General features: G+C 37.3%; 1 protein-coding gene across 3 annotated transcripts in view; it reads right to left on the bottom strand.

The window, feature by feature from the left end:
* S1PR1 (sphingosine-1-phosphate receptor 1) overlaps positions 1-12327 on the bottom strand; it is an 88467-nt gene that overhangs the window by 41911 nt on the left and 34229 nt on the right. For all 3 annotated transcript variants that reach the window (XR_006734026.1, XR_006734022.1, XR_006734025.1), the window contains exons 4-8: positions 11781-11963; positions 11450-11685; positions 10643-10784; positions 10005-10199; positions 9353-9436 (exon numbers count right to left, since the gene is read on the bottom strand). The gene's annotated coding sequence lies outside the window, so the exon portion shown is untranslated. The remainder of the gene's footprint in view (positions 1-9352; positions 9437-10004; positions 10200-10642; positions 10785-11449; positions 11686-11780; positions 11964-12327) is intronic.

Here is a 12327-nt window from a genome sequence, read left to right as displayed (position 1 = left end):
ACACGGAGTTTACCATCTGATGCCCAGTACCCGCTAAGGTTGCTTCATTCCCAATTTTCTGATTTCAAAGTGGCTTTGCTGTTCTCTATGCATGCTTTAGTGTCTCTCTTCAAGGGTTGCCAGATAAAATACCATGCTATCTTTGGAGCATACTCTAATAAAATATGTATTGTCAATCTGCCATTCAAATGTAACTGGGCAAGAGGTTTTTTTATTTGCTAAATCTGGCAACTCTCTTTCCTAATTGTTCCAGTCAGTTTATAACTCCCTTTTCTCCTCATTAATCGCTGGTAAAGATCCAGCTTACCCCTCATTTATTTGCAAGAGAATAACTAGCCTCTTACTTCATGGAGAAAACAGTATGAAGACCTCAATTTGTCTCCTCTCCAAGTTCCAGCCTAATAGCAACTTCACCCACCCTTACCTCCTTCCCACCTGTTTCAGAAGTCAAAGCAACTTTACTCCTTCTCAAGGCAAACTCTTGCCCACGTCACCATTCTGTGTCCTCCAAACTTTCTAAGAGGCGGGTCAATTATTCCTTCTCTCTCTTGTATTATACTTTCAATTACTGGCTTCTGATGACTCTTTACCTTCAACTTACCTGAACGTTTATGTGTTTCCTCTACCAAAAACTCACTGTATTCCCCTCATTCTAGGTCCCAATACCTCTCTCTTCTCTTGTTTGCCAACATTCAAAACTACGTAGTGGAACATGATTGAACCTTGGAACCAGACTTGGGTTCAGCCTTAACACTGCCAGTTCCAAGCTGTGTGGCTCTGGACAAGTTCCCTTAACCTTCTTGAGCCTCAGCTTCCTCATATCTAAAGTGGTATAATGATATTTGTCTCTCTCAGTCGTTGTGAGGATTAAAGAGCTTCGTATGTGTAAGAGTTCTCTATAGAGAAAATGCTTCATTCTCCCACCACCCCTGTCTCTCGCTTTGTTACAGTCATTGCTCTCATCATCTCAATTTCCATCTTTTCACTCATTTTCCTTTTGGATTTTCAAATAAAATTATTTTCAAGTCAAATTAATATGCACACATCATTTTTAAAAATCAAATAGTACAAAATTTGCAATGAAGAGCATGGTCTTCAGAGGCTCCCTGGTACCTCAAATCTCCCAATCACTGTTAAGTCTTGTTGATGTTTCCTCTGGTGGCTACTTGTAAATCCCTAAATCTCATGTCTCAAACTTCTATTTCTTCATTATCAGTTTTAGATGATACTTACAGATTTTCTGCCATGTTGAAGGAGTATTAATTCACTCAACTTTGAGGTATATAGATGTCAAAAGCTTTCTAAATTCTTGCATGTCTGGTATTTTTAAAATTCTGTGTTATACTTGACTAACATTTTGGCTGAGTATCAAGTTAAAGATTTATAAGTAATTTTCACTGAGAATTTTGCAAGCATTACTCCATTGTCTTTTAATTTCTAGGGCTACTGATAAAAAGTCTAAAGCTAGTCTGACTCCAAAACTTCACATGTGACTATTTTTCATCTTTGAATGTTTTTAGAAACTTCTCTTTCTCTTCAGTGTTCCAGAAAGACATGATGATATGCCTTGATTTTTCAAGCCGTTTGTAGTTCTGGAAATTATCTGAAATGATTTCTTTGATAACTTCGTCTTCTCTGTTTCCTCTGCTTTCTCTTTCTGGAGCTCCCACTATTCAGATTGTAGACCATCTGGGCTGGTTTTTAATTTCCTTATATTTTATTTTCATTTTCTACTTCTTTTTTGTTGTTGTTTTCCTTCAACCCTTCAGTTAGTATTTCCCTTTCCATTATCATACTTTTCATTTCCAAGTGCTCTCTTTTTCTTTTCTGAATGTTACATTTCTACAGAAACCTGTTCTTATTTTAGGGATGCCACATCTTTACCTTTGAGGATATTAGAATGTTGTTGTTGATGATGATGTTTTCTTCCGTCTTCTTTATTGCCTTATTTTCCTATATGTTCTGCTCCCAGTCCTTTGTGTCAAGGGCTTTCCCAATTATCAGATGATCTCTGGCTGTCTGTTCACATTTCAGAGAGAGGCACTGAAAGCTAATTGAAAACTTTGTGCAGGGGCTTGTCGGTGGAGGGGAGGAGGGTGATCACACTGCACATTTTTGTTGCAGGACTCCAAATGTCAGTCTCTGGAGATCTCTCCTTTGGGACAGGTCATTTTCACCAGAGAGGAATTCTAAAATCTCTTGTGTGCCCTCTCGCATTTTCCTGAGTGAACCAAAGAAGAACAGTGAGGGAGAACAGAAGGGGGAACCTCATCATTCGATATTTAGATTTGAACTGAATCACCATCATGGGGACCCCTCTGCACACGCTCAGCTTTATCAAGTGTTCCTGAGTCCAGAGACTCTCTGATTTAACCCACTCAGAAAATAAACCTCCAGTCTTCTGCTGGAACGGGGGTATTGATGTTTATCCTATTGTACAGGTTGGAGATGGAGGGCTGGAGATTTGACTGCTTATTTTAATTAAAATAATTGTATCTTAAAATTAAAAAGGAAAATAAACGGAAAGAGATATTGAAAGCCATGAGTACAGGAGAGTTAGAGAGAAGTGGCTCAGTGTGTGTGGAACATTTTCTCACTATTACAGTGGATGCTTTACAGTCAGTCTTTTTATTTTCAGATCAGTATTTACTGCCACCTTCATAAATACCTGGAGTTTCTGATTCCTGACCTCCCTTGAGGATCTGCAGTGGGAATTTAGTTTGCTTCTAGGATCCTCCTGCTGCTGGCTCAGGCCTCAACTTTCTCTGGTTTGTCAAGACAGTTATACACATTAATTTGTTTTCTAAAATTTTATTGCTATTATTACTGGCAAATTAACCTTAAAACTAATGTAGCTTAAACTTGAGTCCTTCATCTCCAAGTTCCTGGAAGGAGCCCTAGCAATATGTCCACGTGGTTCTATGTTTTTGTAAAATATGAACAGCAAAGTATTTTAACCAGAGTTGGCTAAGATTAACTAAAATTGCTGTCTTCTTCCATTAGGAAGTCCCTCTATTTCATTTTGCCTTGTATAGGGGTGATTTTAAAGTTGCTGAAGGCATTTTTGGGATCTGGCTAATAGGAATTTGAATTTGGGCTACATTTAGTTTGAGTTTAGAAGGATATGTGAATGAGATTTACAGTTACTTCCATATGATCACTAACCATCCTAGCGTAAAATGGTTTTCAAGACCACTTCAGCTACCCTCCACAGCTGTCATGGTACAAAAGTACAGAGCCAGTTTCATGTGACTCTGGGCCAGAAGCTAGTCTGGGAAAATTCTTTCAAAGATACCATGTATAAATTGCAATTTGAGGGTTTGATTCTCATTGATACCTAATTAAAACAGAAGTTCTCTTCTCCTCAGAATTTATTTAATAACTCAGTATGTATAATTATAAATACATTATGCATATTTTCCATTTTTGATAAGAATTATACAAAAAAGGATTGATCAGAATTTTCATATATATCTGGTATTTGTAGGGTATAACTATTATAATTTGGAAATAAATTTTGAATTATTTCAATAAAATACGTGAAAAATTACAGACTCCTCACTTAGCCTCATATAAAGAATATTTTCTTATCTATAAATTTATTTATTAAAGGGTTGACAGAAAATTCATATTAAAAATTAATGGAATATGAAATAAAAATAATAAAAGCTTTTCTAAGCCATCAGTAAAAAAAAAATTGATCAAACATTACGGAGGGGAGACCTTTCCATTCTCTCCAAAAAAATTATATTTTAATATTTTAGTCTATGAAGAGATCAAAGGATATATAGCCAAAGGATGTAAGAAAAAAAGTATTATAAAATGTTTGACAGTTAATAAAAATATTGTTATTTTTATGATTCATGGTGTTTGTTAACTTTTTAAAATTAGTAATTTGTTGTAATGTCTTTTCTTATTCTAAATACATATTCACTTTCATATCAAGTTTTGTGTTCCTTTTCTAAATGAGGGCCTTCCATTCCCAACCATATAAACTTCTACCTAGCTTTTGTGTCTTCTCTCTTTTTCTTTGTCCTTTTAAATTTATTTACTCTATGTAGTGGGTTTGGAAGCGTGAGAAAACATGGTTGCAAACCTACATATTTTGGCAGAAATTTCCATTCATGATTTCTCAAAATGGTAATAATTTGTATTTTAAGCAAATATATATGAGGGTGTAGTTGATTCTTACTCAGAAGCACCACCTGCTATCTCAGAGATTACACTGGGCATGCCAATATAATCCACATGGCTAAGAAGACCACAGGACTGGGGAAAAAGAAAGGATCTCAAAGACTTCCAACCTCCTTCATCAAAGAGCGATAGGGAATCTGCCCACAACATAGCTCACCACTGCTACAGCCTACAAACAACTAGCAACTGAGAAAGCCACCACACTAAGGATATATATAACCAAGGCGTCCATCCAGAACCTGGACCTCCATCAAAGCACCCACAAGCAAAGCCAAATGTTCTTACCCAACATATGCTACAGACACACCCTTACAAGTGAGGGGGGAAGGAAAAAACCCCACCTAAACAAAAGAAAATCCAAAAATAAGAAGTGCCAGTTGCCCCAGATGAGAAGGAATCAACGAAATAACTGCAGAAGTATGAAAAATCAGAGCAAAAGGACACCCTCAGAAGGGAACACCAGCTCTCTAGCAATGAATACCAACCAAAATAAAAATGTTGAAATGACAGATAAAGAATTCCAAATATGGACTGTAAGGAAGCTCAGCGAAATCCAGGAGAAAATGGAAAATCAACTCAAAGGAAACTAGAAAAACAATCCAGGAAATGAATGACAAATTCACAAAGGAGATCAACATATTGAAAAAAAAACAAATAGAACTTCTGGAAATGAAAAATTAATTTAAGAAAATATAAAACACAGTGGAAAGTTTCAAGAATAGACTAGAGCAGGCAGAAGAAAGAATCTCAGAGCTTGAAGACAACTCTTTTGAATTAACTCAGTTAGTCAAAAATAACAGAGCATTAAGAAGAATGAACAAAGCCTAAAAGAAATATGGGATTATGTAAAACAGCCTAATATAAGAATCATAGACATCCGTCAGGGTGAAGAAGAAAATGCACAAGGGCTGGAAAACTTATTTGAGGAAATAATTGAGGAAAATTTCCCTGGTCTTGCTAAAGATTTAGACATCCAGGTACAAGAAGCTCAATGAACACATGGGGGATTCATTGCAAAGAGGCAATCACCAAGACACACAGTTGTAAGACTGGCCAAAGTCAGCACCAAGGATGAACTCCTGCAAGCCATCAGGCAAAAACGTCAAGTAACTTACGAAGGAAAACTGCAGACTTCTCAACTGAGAACTTACAAGGCAGGAGGGATTGGGGCCCCATCTTTGGTCTTCTTAAACAAAACAACTGCCAGCCTAGAATTTTGTATTCTGCAAAACTAAGTGCCACATATGAAGGAGAAATAAAGACTTTTCCAGACAAGCAGACACTGAAGGAATTTGTCAAGACCAGATCTTCCTGCAGGAACTACTCAGAACTGCATTACACATGGATCAGCCTAATAGACACCCACCAGTGTAAAAACACTCAAAAGCTGAAACTCATAGCTCATATGAAACAATAACACAAGAGGTAAAATAACGCAAAGGTACTACCTAACAGGATGAATAGAATGGCATCCCACATATCAATTCTACCAATCAACATGAATGGTCTGAACATCCCACTCAAGAGACACAGACTGGCTGAACAGATGAAAAAATACAACTTAAGTATCTCCTGTCTCCAGGAAATATATCTAACTGACAAGGACTCATACAGACTGAAGGTGAAGGGATGGGAAAAAATATTTCATGCAAATGGAAACCAAAAGAAAGGAGGCGTAGCCATTCTCATATCAGATAAAATTGACTTCAAATCAACAATAGTAAAGAAAGACAAAGATGGTCTCTGTATAATGGTAAAGGGAATAATCCAACAAGAAGTCATATAATAACAATCCCAAATATTTATGCACCTAACACAGGAGCACCCAGAATCATAAAGCAAACCCTACTAAATCTAAGCAAAGAGTTAAACAGGAGCATTGTAATTGCTGGGAACTTCAAGACCCCACTGACAGAACTGGACATATCCTCCAAGCAGAAAATAAATAAAGAAACACTGGACTTAAACAAACTCTAGAACAAATCCTAACAGACATTTACAGAACATTTTATCCCAAAGCTACTGAATGTACATTCTTCTCATCACTACATGGAACATTCTCCAAGATTGATCATATCTTAGGCCACAAAACATGTCTCAACAAATTTAAAAAATAGAAATTATATCATGTATTTTCTCAGATCACAGTGGAAAAAAAACTAGAAATCACTTCCATGAGAAACATTCAGATCTACACAAAGTCACAGAAATTAAACAAACTGTTCCTGAACAATTACTGAGTCAATAATGAAATTAAGATGTAAAGCGAAAGATTCCTCAAACTGAATGACAAAGGGAACATAAGCTACAAAGATCTATGGGATTCAGCAAAAGCAGTCCTAAGGGGAAAGTTCATAGCCTTAAATGCCAACATCAAAAAGACAGAAAGATCACAAATTAACAATCTAATGACACATCTCAAGGAATTAAAACACAAAGAGCAAACCAAACCCAAAGCCAGCAGAAGGAAAGAAATAACTAAGTTCAGACTAGAAATAAATAAAATGGAAAACAAACAAAAAATACAAAGAATCAATGAAACAAAAAATAGGTTCTTTAAAAAGATAAACAAATTTGATAGACCTCTTGCTAGATTAACCAGGAATAGAAGAGAAAGAACTCAAATAAACTCAGGTAGGAATGAAAAAGGAGATATTACAATGGATACCACAAAAATACAAAATATCATCTGTGAATACTATGAAAATCTCTATGTACATAAACTCAAAAATGTAGAGGAAATGGACAAATTCCTGGAAAGAACAAATCTGGAGGCATCACATTACCAGACTTCAAACTACACTATAAGTCTATAGTTACCAAAACAGCATGGTATCAGCACAAAAATAGAGACATAGACCAATGGAATAGAACAGAGAACCCAGATATAAAACAATCTATCCACAGCCAACTGACCTTTGACAAAACAGACAACAATATACACCGGGGAAAAGAAGCCCTATTCAATAAATCGTGCTGGAAAAACTGGATAGCCACATGCAGAAGGATGAAACAGGATCTATTAATATATCTCTCATCACTCATGAAAATTAATTCAAGTTGTATAAAAGACTTAAATGTAAGGCATGAAGCCATAAGAATTCTAGAAGAAAATGTTGGAAAAACTCTTCTAGATATTGGCCTAGGCAAAGAATTTATGAAGAAGACCCCAATGGCAATCACAGTAACAACAAAAATAAATAAATGGGACTTAATTAAATTAAAAAGCTTCTGCACAGCTAAGGCAATAATCAACAGAGTAAATAGACAACCCACAGAATGGGAGAAAATATTCACAAATATTCACAAAGGCTAATAACCAGAATCCACAAAGAACTCAAGCAAATCAGCAAGTAAAAAACAAACAACCCCATTAAAAAGTGGGCAAAGACATAAAAAAGAAGCTTGCCAAAAGAAGATAGACAAGCCAATAAACACATGAAAAAATGCTCAGTGCCAATAATTATCAGGAAAATGCAAATTAAAACCACAAGGAGATATCGCCTTGTCCTAGTTAAAATGGCTTTAACTAAAAAGTCCAAAAACAATAGATGCTGGCATGGATGCAGAGAGAAAGGAACACTTATACACTGTTGGTGGGACTGCAAATTAGTACAACTTCTATGGAAAACAGTATGGAGATTCCTCAAACAACTAAAAGTAGACTTATCATTTGATCCAGCAGTCCCCTACTGGGTTATTTACCCAAAGGAAAAGAATTCATTTTATCAAAAAGATGCCTGCATGTGAATGTCTATTGCAGCACAATTCACAATTGCAAAGATGTGGAATCAACCCAAATGCCCATCAATTTATGAGTGAAATTAACAAAATGTGGTATACATATACTATGGAATACTACTCAGCTATTAAGAAGGATGACTTAATGACTTTTACAACAATTTGGATAGAACTGGAGATCATTATCCTAAGTGAAGTACCTAAAGAACGGAAAAACAAACACCACATGTTCTCACTATTAAATTGGAACTAAACAGGCCAGGTGCGGTGGCTCATGCCTGTAATCCTAGCACTCAAGGAGGCTGAGGCAGGAGGATCGCTTGAGGTCAGGAATTTAAGACCAGCCTGAGCAAGAGCGAATCCCATCTCTTTCTACTAAAAATAGAAAAAATTAGCCAGGCATGGTGGTGCACACCTGTAGCCCCAGCTACTCAGGAGGCTGACACAGAAAGATCACTTGAGCCCAAGAGTTTGAGGTTGCTGTGAGGTAGGCTGATGCCACAGCACCCTAGCCCAGACAACAGAGCAAGACTGTGTCCCATAAATAAATAAATAAATAAATAAATAAATAAATAAATAAATAAATAAACAAATAAATAAAAATTGGAGCTAACCAATGAACATACATGTGCACAGAGGGAAGTAAAACTCAATGGAGATCAAGCAGGGAGTGGGGCAGGGAGGAGGAGGGGATGGGTGAAAACCCACCTACAATGAACACTATCTGGGTGATGGGCACACTTGTAACCCTGATTCAAGCATAACAAAATCGATACCTATAACCAAACATTTGTACCCCTATAATATTTTGAAATTAAAACAAAACAAAACAAAACAAAAAATTTGAACAAAAATTCCCATAAATATATATGCATAATTTTTAATGAAATATTTCTATAAAACATTAATTTTATGAATAATTTCTGCCCCCCTATTTTTGCTTCCCAATAGTAACTACTTTTACCTTTCACTTTTCCTTTGTATAGTGTATTTGCTTTCCTGTTTTTTAATTATGTTGACATTTTTTATTTTTTCAATTTTAGATATTATGTATTGACTTTATCCTTTGAATATTAGGATTTAGCTTTCTTAAACACACTGCTTCCCCCCTCACACACAATTTTCCACTCTCCAAATATAAATTGGACATTAATTTTTATATTTTTATGACACTGCAGGTTTTATTCACAGTTTAGACACATATGAATTATGATATATTTACTTTTTTATATACTTTTTGGTATTGTCTTTTTGTTTGCTCAGTTTCCTATGTACTTATCACTAATTCATCCACCCACTCTCAGGGCACTCAAACATACGGGAAAATATATCAAGTTCATGGAAACATCACTCCTGAGTCCTCTGTCTTCTCCAGTCCCAACTGTTGCTTAGTTGACACCTTGGAGGTTCCACTCACCTGTCTCTTGGTTGAGTCTCATTTCTTGGATGTCCTTCATTCTTTAAGCCTTCCTATTGATGGAGCACAGCTCCCAGGAGTTTCCTGGTTAAGGGAATATGGAAAACAAATTTCTTGAGAAGTTAAACATAAACAAATGTCTTTATCCTGTCTTCACTCTTTATTGAGTTTTGCCAAATATAAAATTCTGGGTTAAAAGTTATTTTCTTTGAGAAATTTCTAAGGTGCTGTTCCATCATCTTTTGGCATCCAGTGTGATGCCATTGTGTTTCTCTATCCTTTGTGTGTAAGCTGTTTTCATTGTTTTTTTTCTGTTCTTCTCCACATGCCCTTCTTACAATGTAGTATTTACACTCCTCTATCAAGGCTGGGATCTATGTTACCTCTACTTGGACCTTTGTAACCAGAACAACGTAAAAATGATGCTGAATGACTTCTAAGGCTAGACTATAAAAAATGATATGGCTTCCCTCTCTCTCTCTTTCTTTCTCTCTCTCTCCCTCCCTCCCTCTCTCTCTCTCTCTCTCTCTCTCTCTCTCTCTCTCTCTCTCTCCTATAGGGTTCACATCATGATTGTCTTAGTCTGTTCCTGCAGTTATAATAAAATGCTTTACACTGGGTAATTTATAAACAACAGAAATTTATTGCTTACTGTTCTAGAGGCTGAGAAGTCTAAGATCAAGGTATCAACAGATCCAGTGTCTGATGAAGGCTCCTCTCTGCTTCCAAGATGGCACCTTGTTGCTGTGTCCTCACATGGCAAAAGAGACAGAAGGGCCAGGCAATTCTCTGAGGCCTCTTTAGTAAAGGCATTAATCCCATTTATGAGGACTCCATCTTCAATCACCTGGCAAAGGCCCCACCTCTTAATACCTTGGGGTCTAAATTCCAACATACAAACTTTGGATGAACACATGCATTCAAACTATAGCAATGATTTAGACACCATATGGAAGGAGGGGAGAGAAAGAGAGACAGAGGGAGGGAGGGAAGGAGGGAGGAAGGGAGAGGTAAGCACAAGGTGTCCCAGTTATTTCAGCCCCAGCTGTTCAAGTCTTCCAAGATAGGAGAGAGAACCCTTTGCAAGGTTCCCAGCCCAAGCCACTACCTGATTAAACCCTCTTGAGAGACCCTGAGCCAGAACCACCCAATGGAGCCACTCCTGGATTCTTGTCTCTCAGGAACCATGAGAGATAATAAGTATGTTAGAGTTTTAAGTCACTAAATTTTAGAGCAATTTATTGTTACACAGCCACAGTAAATGTAACTGTTTATCATCTCATTGCCTACCTTTACCAAAGCTTTTGGGATTCTGTCTTTGTCTTGAGTTTTCTGAAAGTTCACAATGATCTGCCCTGGCATGGTTTTCTCACTCTTTTTCCACACATTTTCCTAGTCACCCAGTGGACACTTCAACTTAGAAACATAGTTCCTTCAGTTAAGAAGAATTGTTTAAATTAATTAAATCCCTGAATTATTTCTTTGTTAATTTCTCCCTCTCTCTCTCTCTCTCTCTCTCTCTCTCTCTCTCTCTCTCTCTGTCTCTCTGTCTCTCTCTCTCTTCTCTCTTTTTTTTTTAACTACAAATTTATATTATTTTGATGGTAGAATTTCTGGATAGAGCACACGGGTCTCTTCTCTATCTGCATGTGGAATTTCCTTGACTTTACCTTGCAATCCTTTCTTCACTCATTCAACATATATTTACTGAGAACCTACACTGCTAGGATGCAAGAAGATAAAACAAGTTAACTGAGATTTTGATTTCTACTACCAAACATTTAAGTTCAAGTACTCATTTTTGTTTTCTGAATGTCCCGTTTCTTTTTTTGCTTTTCTTTTTTTAGGTTTTCTTTATCCTGCATTGTCTCATTTTTGTTTGTTTCTTTTAGTCTCTAACTTTCATGTCAGCAGCTTAGCTGACATCACTGGTGATCCGTGGCTATCATTTGTTAGGATTTTAGACATACACACAGAAAACAGTGGGAATGCCCTGTGCCTGAGCAGGACTTGTTAACTGGTGGGCAGGGCTGTAAGATGATTTGGCTGAGCCATTTCATTGGGAGACCCCTGTCTGTCAGTATCTGCAGGTCTTACCTTCTGGGGTATTTATTCATCCAGAGAAGAGTCTTCTACTCTCCTTCTAGAAGATAAAAACCTGATTACTGCGTTCTGGGAGAGGAGTGAGAGAATAGGGCTGGGCTGGCTGGCTCACCATTCAGCATACAGACTTCCACTTCACCCTCCCGTTTCTACTGTAGCATTCCGCAAAGTCATTCTGGTTCGTTCTTTCTGCCCCAGTCTTCTGCCCCGACAGGGGAAAGACAGTCCACCTTGGTGGGGCAGAATGAAGGAGGGAGAATAGTTCAACTGCTTCGTAAGCAGACTCCATTTTCATCTTCACTTTCAACCCCACTTTCAGAGGTACCTGCGAGCCCCAATTTCTGGGCGTTTCCAAGGTTCTGTAGAGCAACTCAGCTTGCTTCTGTGCTTCTTTCATTGCAGCCTTAATTTTCATATTTCTTAGATGTCATAAGTAAATTAACACTCGACTGTCTGCTTTTCAGTTTCCAAAATTTTGTTGTTGTCATCTCCTATCTTTTCCTTTTCACTGTTTATCAAAAAAAAAAAAAAAATCCCTTCACATCAGTGAAGTGTTAAGAGTGGAGGGAAGTGAGGCCAGGTGTGGTGGCTCACACCTGTAATCCTAGCACACTAGGAGGCTGAGGCAGGAGGATCGCTTGAAGTCAGGCGTTCAAGACCAACCTGAGCAAGAGTGAGACCCCATCTCTACAAAAAAACAGAAAAAATTAGGCGGATGTGGTGGCACGTGCCTGTAATCCCAAATCACTCTAGAGGCTGAGGCAAGAGGATCACCTGAGCCCAGGAGTTTGAGGTTGCAGTGAGCTATGATGATGCCACTGCAGTCTAGCTGGGACAACAGAGGGAGACTGTCTTAAAAAAACAAAAAAAGA

This window comes from Lemur catta, chromosome 3 (assembly GCF_020740605.2).
Source record: "Lemur catta isolate mLemCat1 chromosome 3, mLemCat1.pri, whole genome shotgun sequence".
Taxonomy (NCBI): domain Eukaryota; kingdom Metazoa; phylum Chordata; class Mammalia; order Primates; family Lemuridae; genus Lemur; species Lemur catta.
Note: the sequence above shows the minus strand (reverse complement) of the source record. Positions and strands in the feature narration are given on the sequence as shown.